Source organism: Myotis davidii, unplaced genomic scaffold, assembly GCF_000327345.1.
Source record: "Myotis davidii unplaced genomic scaffold, ASM32734v1 scaffold362, whole genome shotgun sequence".
Lineage (NCBI taxonomy): Eukaryota > Metazoa > Chordata > Mammalia > Chiroptera > Vespertilionidae > Myotis > Myotis davidii.
This window is the reverse complement of record NW_006297152.1, coordinates 3384933-3394710: the sequence shown is the minus strand read 5'-3', so window position 1 is coordinate 3394710 and position 9778 is coordinate 3384933. Positions and strand designations below refer to the sequence as shown.

At 38.7% G+C, this 9778-nt stretch overlaps 1 protein-coding gene and 1 pseudogene across 1 annotated transcript in view; both read left to right on the top strand.

Annotated features, from left to right (window-relative positions):
• RNF2 (ring finger protein 2) overlaps positions 1-9778 on the top strand; it is a 37067-nt gene that overhangs the window by 10110 nt on the left and 17179 nt on the right. The gene's annotated exons all lie outside the window — the stretch shown is intronic.
• LOC107184533 lies at positions 5098-6378 on the top strand (annotated as a pseudogene).

The window sequence follows — 9778 nt, the reverse complement described above, 5'->3', positions numbered from 1 at the left end:
CTGCTGCTGCTGCTTCTAAATCCCCAGGTCGACCCCGAAGACTTTGGGGGGAGGGGGGCCTCGGTGTGTTTCTGCCGGGAGCTTCGGGGTTTGAGTCCTGTCGCTGACGCAGAGACCTGGGGGACCCGGTGTGGTCGGGGAGCCCTCGGCCCGGTTGTCAGGATAAGTTCCCTCCTTCACCAGTCGCCCCCCCTAATCCCAGAGGTGCTGTTCGTGCAAACCGGTCACCCGTTTTGAGGTTCATTCCCGTTACTTGCCCGCCAAGGCCATAGTCCCAGTTAATGGCTTATCTCCTTGAAGCTTTTGGTTTGTTTTTTTTTGCGGGGGGGTCTCTACTTTATGACCGTCAGAAATTTTGGAGACTGTGTGCCTTTATGTGTGAACAGGGCAGGTTTTGCAAAGAAATTTTGCTGGGGGGTGGGTAGGCGTGCATTTGGTTGCTTGAATGCTCACGACGCTTTATTTATTACTTTAAAAAATTCAAACCTAGACGTGGGGTCCCCGCTTTAGACTGGGAATCGCGCTGGAAACTGGCCTGTGAGGGGTTCGCATGACAGGGTCTACTTTTTGGCAGTTCCAGGAGGATGGGCTGAAACACTTAGCGTGATGGGTAGATCAACCTTCCTCGCTGGCCCTGGGGTATGGTTGTTGAATATTTTAACAGCTCAGATGGGTGTTAGATCTTGGTTCTTAAGATGAATATTTGATCCTTTGGTTTATAAAGAATTTAAGTGGCAGCAACAGGGTTCGGTTATGTTCCTGGTTCCCCCCGAAGTTTCTGCTTTTGTCACAATCAACAGGTTATCTTTTTAAAATCTTGATTTGTACATTGGTCGCACTTTCTAGCGAAATAATTGGTCGTTATGTGTAAGACTCCATTTTCCAGGGATAGTAGCACAAGCAAATATGGCCTCTCCCTTCTAGGGATTTGAGTTATTTCCTTCAGGTACCCCTGTGGAGTCCACCTTTGAGGTTAATTATAATAGGTGTGGGAGTGAAATGGAGATTTTTATGAAGGAAGAGTGCCTGAGTAGGCTAGTCCCCTTTGAGCATTTGAAAAATATGCTGATGGTCCTTCAATGTGCTGCATAAAAAAATATTTCAAATTAGACCCGCTAACATACTGCAGACAATGCAGACATTGAGAATTTTTTGGTTTTCTCGTGCCTGTGAGGAGCACTCTGACAGCTAGGTTCCTGGTTTGTATGGATAGAAATATAGAGCAGGTCAGCAAACATCTTTGGATGTCAGGTCTATCTCTTAATCTGATTTATTCATGATTTGTGTTTATATTATGCAGTCGTTGGATAAAGGTGATATATGTCTAATGAATAATATATAACCAGATGTTTCAGTGACAGTTTCATTTCTATACATTAGCAAAGAAGCATAATTCTTTCCAGCCAAGAGAAGTGAGTTAACATTAAAAAGCACTTTATTAAAATTATGACAGCATTTCTAGCATGACTTAAAGCACCTCATAATGTTGTAGCGCCTCATTTATTAAATCTGGAGAAATTAAACAATGCATTACAGTTTGCAATTTTTTAAAAAAGAAAAATACCATGAGATTATGTATATTCTGCACACATACAGATCAATGCTTGATTTTCAATTAATATTGTTTACTATACATGCTGTGGGAGACATATATTGTCATCAGACACCAGTTATTTAATTTCCTGGGTTGTTGTTTTTTTTTTTTCTTTGAAATCTCTGTTATCGTAACTTATTGAATGTTTAGATTCCCATATAATTTTGGGTACAAAGGTACAGTAACATTTACCCTGTTCATTCCCTGAAGGTGCATCTATCCTGTATGTTCCCCACCTCCAGTCTTTTCACCTTTTCTACCTAATATGTCACATGGGTCCTCAGGTGTCTCTTTTAAGTACAGTTTGGTTGATTTTACATGGATATGCTGACTGTGCTAATGCAACTCTTGGCACTGAAATAGAAGCTGGTGTTCGTATGTCCATAGGTAGGAGGTGGTTGTTAATCAGTTTTATGCTATGTGGAGGACCTCCCATGGAACTGACTATAGTTTTTCAAGTTTGAGATTCGTTTTACTTCTCTTTTGTCTTACAGATGGTAGGCAGCTGAAGTGGACTGATATTTGCCTGGGCCTAGTGATACCTCTTGTTGGATGCTTAGAACCTACATAAATTACTAAACATTCTTAGAAAGAGTCCTGTTGCTTGAATTGGCCTTCTCCCATTTCATTTAGAGAGTGTGTTAACAACATGTGTGCTGCTTCTACATGTCTCCATTTTGTTATAATTTAAAAAAATCAGTTTAAGTACAATAATGACATATTATTTTTGTTATTAACCTCAGATTAAATTGTCTAATGAAGTCATCTTATTAAGCATTTCATTAAAATATCAAAGCATTTTTGTCATTTGTTTTCAAAAGATGTGTTGCTTGTGGATTCCTGTGAGAGGTATTTCTTTTTGTTTCTGCTAAAGTGTGGAACTGTATATTATGAAGAGGTTAAATTCTCAAGTCAATAAAATGAAAATCACATGTAGTAAAAAATTATGCTTAAAAATCCCCTAAGAAGGGAGAACAACATACCTATAAGTTCAGCTCAGTTTTAGTGTTGGAACAGAGTGCTGTCTCTTTTGTTGAACACTAGAGAAGTAGTTTGCTGGCATTTAGAGGCCATGTTGAACAGCAAAAAAAAAAAAGTTTTTAAATATAACAGTCACATTCAGAATGGTATAATGCTCATACTAGGGAGGCTTGTGGGAACTGAGATCAGGTCTACCATCTCCCATTTTCTCTAGGCGGTGTCTGTAGTAAAAAGAAGTGGGTGTGCATACCTGGAATAACCTGCATTGTTTAAATTATTTCTCATCTCCTCTCTGTTTCCTGTGTTGTTGGGTTTTTTTTCTTTTCATCTTGAATAGTTTAAAGTATAGAAGTTAATAATTTTTGTGCTGCAACTTAACTGGCACAGATTTAAAAGGTTTTGACTTATCCTTTATAGAATAGATTTTTATCTATAGGAATAATTCCAAACGTTCTTTATCCTTCATTGAAATAGCAAGAAGGTATCTCAGAGGAGAGCAGTTAGAATCACTGTGTTTAATAATGTATTTGGTGTCCAGTAAAGAAAACAGAAACTTCAATAGGAATTTCAACAGTGGTGATTTAATATAGGGAGTTGGTTAGATGGGTGTGAGAGCATTACATTAGTCAACCTAAGAGCTCAGAGAAAAGATTCCATGGGCCTGGTTCTAAACTTTTGAGGAGGTCAGTGTTCAGCTGCTGATATGGCTAGTTCTGGGAGTACAGAAAGAATTTGGGGGCTGGAACCAGTTGCTGCTGTCAGCAATTGTAAGAAGTCCCTTCACCCTCTTCCTTTCAAATCTTCGTTTAGTACCTCCATTGGCAAAGTCTAACAGGGAGCTCCTGGCAGAAGAGTAGCTTAGTATAGTTGCACAGTCTCAGCTCCCGAACCATAGATCAGAGGCTAGCATGGTGGTTTTGAAGTTGAGAATCAGTGAGTACATCTGCACAGATAGCGTACGTTAAAATACAGTAATTTAAATAGGGAATCCTGTCCTTACCTTGCCTGTTCAAAAAAAACAGTTATTGATTATCATGTGTGGCTGTCCCTATGCTAAAGATTATGTATAGAAAAATGAACATGGTTTCTGGCCTTGGGGGATTTACGATCTGAATGGGGATGATAAATAAATGACTGTACAGTGTGTTAAATGCAGTAACAGATGAGTGATGTGCTTTGCGAACCTAAAGGATATAGCAGCCTACATACCTCTTCTCTTCCTAGCTAAACGTAATGACTACTCTTTTTATTTTGTCTCTTGATCAAATCCAACTTCATTTTTTCTGACTCTTCTGGTCAGCCCGGTACCTATGAAAACTATTTCTGATATGCCTCAATTTTGTCATGTAATCATAATCATAATTAGTTAGGCATTTCTCTGTGTTGCATTTATCTGGATTATGAAGACTGTCTCTCTTCACTTTTAGGCTAGCCAAGTACTATGCACATAAAAGATATTCAAGGAATATTTATTTTTGTAGTGGATAATGGGAATTAAAATATTGATCATTACCTTTGCAACATTGTTTACTCCTTCCGAAGTCATAAAAAAATAGCTTGGGTAGAGTGTTATTTGATTTACAGATGTGAGAATTTAAAGAGTAAATAGTTAATTTAAACTGTGTAATACCAATAGCTGATTTAGAAATAGAACTTTGGGTTTCTAACGTGTTATATTCCAGAGCCAGCAACTTTGGCAGGGATTTCTTTCTTTTTTTTTTAATTATTCCTCATCTGAGGATATTTTTCCATAGATTTTTTCAAGAGAGTGGAAGGGAGAGAGAGATAGAAACATCACTGTAAGAAACATGGATTGGTTGCCTCCTGCATGAACCCAGACCAGGGTTGGGAAATCTGCAACCAAGGTACATGCCCTTGATCTGAATCGAACCTGGGACCCTTCAGTCTGCAGGCTGACACTCTATCTACTGAGCCAAACTGACGAGGGCATGGGATTTCATTTGATGACTAACAAAAATCTTCTACTTCTTTTATTATAGCCTAATCTTCTAAAATCTCAGTTATTTCTGGGGGGAAAGAAAAGACAGAAGTCCCTCATTTTATTTCCTAAAATTAGACACATCATGTAGTTTCCTTTTACATTGTTCTTTTTGGTTGTCCACTCTTTATCTCCTTTTTTTCTACTCCCTGTATTAATTACCACTCCCTCCATTAGCTATTGTAAAATGCCCAAACTGCAATACTTCATTTTGATTTCTTTTTAGACGTGTCCTGCTTGCTTCCCGCCTGCATACACAAATTATGCTGATTTAACTTAAAACCAATCGATTTTTCACTTTAAAAAAGATGTATGCTTCTATGCCAGTAATTGCATTAAACCTCACTGTTTATACTATTTACTATATAGAGTCTAATTCAGTCTGGGACGTTGGTCTTGGAATCTAGCCAAACATTTTATAGAAGGTGTAGTGTTGAGTATAGTAGAAGGTAGGAGACTACATTACAGAAGGTGTAGTGTTGAGGCTAGTAGAAAGTAGGAGACTTGGTTTCTAAGTCTGGTTCTACTACTAGCAAGAATGTTGGCTTTTCTGTTTTCTGTTGAAAGAAAAACAACACCACAGTTGGTGGATGAAGCAGTCGTCATCGACATTCTAACTAAAAGAAACAACGCACAGCACAGCATCCACAGATCAAAGCAGCAGATCTCCAGGAAAAAGGAAAGCCTCTGGATGAATTTCTGATGAAATCCCTTACAGGTCATCTCAACGAAGTTGCTTTGGCTCTAAGAAACGCCAGCCCAGTTGGATACTGATGAACTCCCTGCTGCCATGAAGGGTCTTGGAACTGATAAAGACACTGAATGAAATTTTGGCATCAAGAACTAACAGAAATTAACAGAATCTATAGAGAAGTATTGAAGAGAGAACTGGCTAAAAGACATCGCCTCAGACGCATCTGGGGATTATTAAAGGCTTTGCTTTCTCTTGTTAAGGATGGCTAAGCTGAGGATCTTGACATAAATGAGGACTTGGTTGATTCAGATGCCAGGGCATTATATGAAGCAGGAGAAAGGAGAAAAGGGATGGATGTGAATGTGTTTAATACCATTCTTACCACCAGAAGCTGTCCCCACCTTTGCAGAGTGTTTCGGAAGTACACCAAATACAGTAAGTATGACATGAACCAAGTTCTGGAACTGGAGATGAAAGATGATGTCAAGAATTGCTTTACAGCTCTGGCTAGTGTGGCTCAGTTGGTTGAGTGTTGTCTTGTGCACCTAAAGGTCGCTGGTTCAATTTCCACTCGGGACACATGCCTGGGTTGCCAGTTTAATCCCTGGTCTGGATGTATATGTGAGGCAACTGATGGTTACTTTTTCTCTCTCCCCCTCTCCTTTCCTCTTGCTCTAAAAATCAATAAAAACATTTTTTTTAAAAAGAATTGCTTTACAACTATTTGGAAATATGTCAGAAACCATCCGGTGTTCTTTGCTGAGTAGCTTCATCAAGCCATGAAGGATGTGGGAACATGTCATGAGACATTGGTCAGGATTATGCTTTCTGGTTCTGAAATTGACATGAATGATACCAAAACATGCTATCAGAAGTTATATGGTAATCTCTCTCTGCCAAGTCATCCTGGATGAAACCAAAAGAGATTATGAAAAATTCTTGTGGCTCTCTCTGGAGGACAGTAAACATTCCCTTGATAATCGGAAGATTTTTAAAATCATGTAACTATTTTCATTCCATATTATAGACTTAAATAGGAAAGTTTCTTGAGCAGGGTTAGTCTAACTGCTTTCTGACAACTGTAGCCTATAAATCATTTTTATATTACAATTCTGTATAACAGAGATAGGCTTACTTAAAAAAATATACCCCAAACTATAAAACCCCATAAACAGGTGGTTCTAGTAACATTACCTGAGAAAGCTGTTTATGTAACAGAAAATAAAGTGTTTTTATAGGAAAAATAAATACCTTTGCTTACCTTACGGGTTATTTGTAAAGACATAAGAGGTGATGTAGGTAAAGAGGTTTTGTAAAGAGCAAAGCACATTATAAGGGCTGTATGTGAAGAGAGACAGACTGATTGATTTATGACATGGATCCTGGGGCTAGTTTTGTGTCTATTTCCAAGTTTTTTATTTTTAATATTTAAAAGAAAGTTGTTGGGCCCTAGCTCATTTGGCTCAGTGGATAGAGTGTTGCCCTGCAGACCAAATGGTCCCGGGTTCGATTCTTGTCAAGGGCACATACCTGGGTTGCGGGTTCGATCCCCAGTAGGGGGCATGCAAGAGGCAACCGATCAGTGATTCTCATCCCTGATGTTTTTATCTCTTTCTCCTTCTCCCTCTCTGAAATCAATAAAAATATATTGAAGGAAGGAAGGAAAGATGGAAGGAAGGAAGGAAAAGAAAGTTGTTGGGGTGAAAATGATGTATGGGAGTAGTGGATGTTCTTTAATCCTACTTTTCCCAAGTCTGGTTATAGTGTAATATTCCCTCCCCCAACAGGTTTGAGGTGGTATCTCATTGTGGTTTGATTTGCATTTCCATGATGATTTCAGCATCTTTTTATATACTTGTTGGCCATCTGTATGTCTTTGGAAAATATCTGTGCAAATCTTCTGCCCATTTTTAAATCAGATTTTTTTTCTGTTGAGTTGTATGAGTTCTTTACATATTTTGGATATTAGCCCCTTGTTATATATATGATTTACAGTTATTTAATTCATTCAGTAGGTTGCCTTTTCTTTTTGTTGATGGTTTCCTTTGCTGTGTAAAAGCTTTTTAGTTTGATTCCATTTGTTTTCATTTCGTTGCTTTTGTTATAAAATATGTGTGTATATTTAACTATAGTTTCATTGCTAATAAGATATGGATGTCCATAAGGGCAGGTATTATTAGCAATTAATATACGTATATTTAAAAAATATATATCGCCTAAAACATGCTCTTTTTATAGATAAAGAGGTTTATATATATTGACTCACCAAAGTCATGTTGATTTCTAGTATATATGAGCTATGCCAAATTTTTGCAGCTTTCATGAACCTAAAATTATGCTAATCTTTAGGTTTATCAGAGCTGTAAGATTTCTTTCTTTCCTTAAAGTTTTTGTTTTCAATTTCATGCTTCTTTTAAGACCCTGGCTTTTGAAATTGCAGAAGCTGCTTTTCCAGTTTTAAACTTTTGATCTGAGTTGCAGAAACCAGGCGACAAGAAAGTCCTGCAGAGAAAAGAAAAAAAAGATTAAATTAGTTTACCTTTTGGAATTGAATCCCAGTTTTACTGCAACTATTCCCCATAGTAGTTGTTTTTCTTTTTTATAAGAGAAAATCTACCCCATGTAACAGAGGGACACTAGAAACACATTCTTCACTCTTCTGTTCTTATCTATTGTTGTCTTAAAACTGTTAAAATCTGTGCTTATTGTAATATCGTAGTAATATTAATAATAATAATTGAAAAATGGAGGGAACCCTGCCTCCCCACAAACTCCAAACAATTTTTACCTTCTAGAACATAACTTTTTCATAGCTGTAATTGTAGCATAGATGCAGATCAGTGGCTTCTCTCATCACTTTACCTTATAAGTATTACTAGTCATTGGATATGGTATTAATAATTACTACTTTTAATGATTGAAGCAATGTCATGTTGATTTGCAGCAAATGTCTCTATGCTAATGGCATTATTATTGTAGTAGTAATAATAATTGTATGTTTGGTGCAGTGGGTAAGGGCATGGCCTTCTTAGTCAAACAGACCTGCGTTTGAGTTTTGCCTCTGACCTTTACTATGAGACCTTGAAGCAAGTTGCTTATTTATTCGTTTATTTATTTATATTTTGGCTTGATTCCTTATTTATTAAATGAGAGCAATTCTAGTACCTACTTCATAGGGTTATTAGGCTTAACCAAAATTTCAGAGAGGAAGGAAAGAGAGAGAAACATCAGTGGTGAGAGAGGATCGTTGATCAGCTGCCTCCTGCATGTCCATTACTGGCAATTGAGCCCGCAACCCTGGCATGTGCCCTGATTGGGAATTGAACTGTGATCTCCTGTTCCTGGGTGGACATTCAACCACTGAGCCACATCAGCTGGGCAAAAGTTACCTATTATTAATAACAGTAGAGGCCTCTCAGCCTGGCCTGCAGGGATTGGGCAGGAACTGGCTCTCCCGACATCCCCCGAGGAGTCCCGGATTGTGAGAGGGCAGTTCTTGGGTGACGCACCCCCAGAATCAGGCTCCCTCCTCTGTGGTTCCGTTGCCTCATGCGAGAACCACAGCTGCCAAGTCACTGCAGCTCAACAGCTCCCGGCGGTCAGTGCACATCATAGCTACCGGTTGGATGGTCACTTAGGCTATTATATATGTAGATAGAAGGATGGATGGATGGATGGATGGATGGATGGGTGGATAGATGATAGATTATTCCTAGTACTGGGATAACTCGGCGAAAGAATATGAATATGAATTTATATCTTTGGAAATAATTTGGCTGCTTATTAAAAGGGTTATTCCAGTTGCTGTTAGAATGAAGGCGTCAGCTTTCAACCTTTTTTTCTTTTTTAAATATATTTTATTGATCCTTTACAGAGAGGAAGGGAGAAAGACAGAGAGTCAGAAACATCAATGAGAGAGAAACACCGATCAGCTGCCTCCTGCACATCCCCCACCGGGGATGTACCCGCAACCCAGGTACATGCCCTTGACCGGAATCGAACCCGGGACCCCCCAGTCCGCAGGCCGACGCTCCATCCACTGAGCCAAACCGGTTTCGGCCAACCTTTTTTTCTTAATCTAATTATGTGTGTGTGTGTGTGTGTGTGTGAACTGCCTCACTACAAATTTTTCAGTAGATTATGCTCATGCCAAAACGGTAGACTCTGTTGGTATTTGCATTTTCAGTGGTATAAGGCAGTGATATAAGGCAGGCACGCGTGTCAAACATGGCACGCCAGTAACTTTTGCTGGCATGCGAAACCCTCTCTTATAATCTTCCATTTACAATTGTGAATCTTTGTTCTCAGTGATGAATTTTGTTAAGTCTCGTAATAGGAGTAGCCTGACGGATGAAAGTAGCTCGTGCCTAACTCTGAAGGTCGTGAAATATAAACCTGATGTAAAATCTCTGTCATTGGTGATGCAGCAGCAAAAGTCCCACTGATAATATCAAACGGAGTCATAAAGTTTTCTCTCGGACTATCAGTGTACATGTATACATTAAAAAAT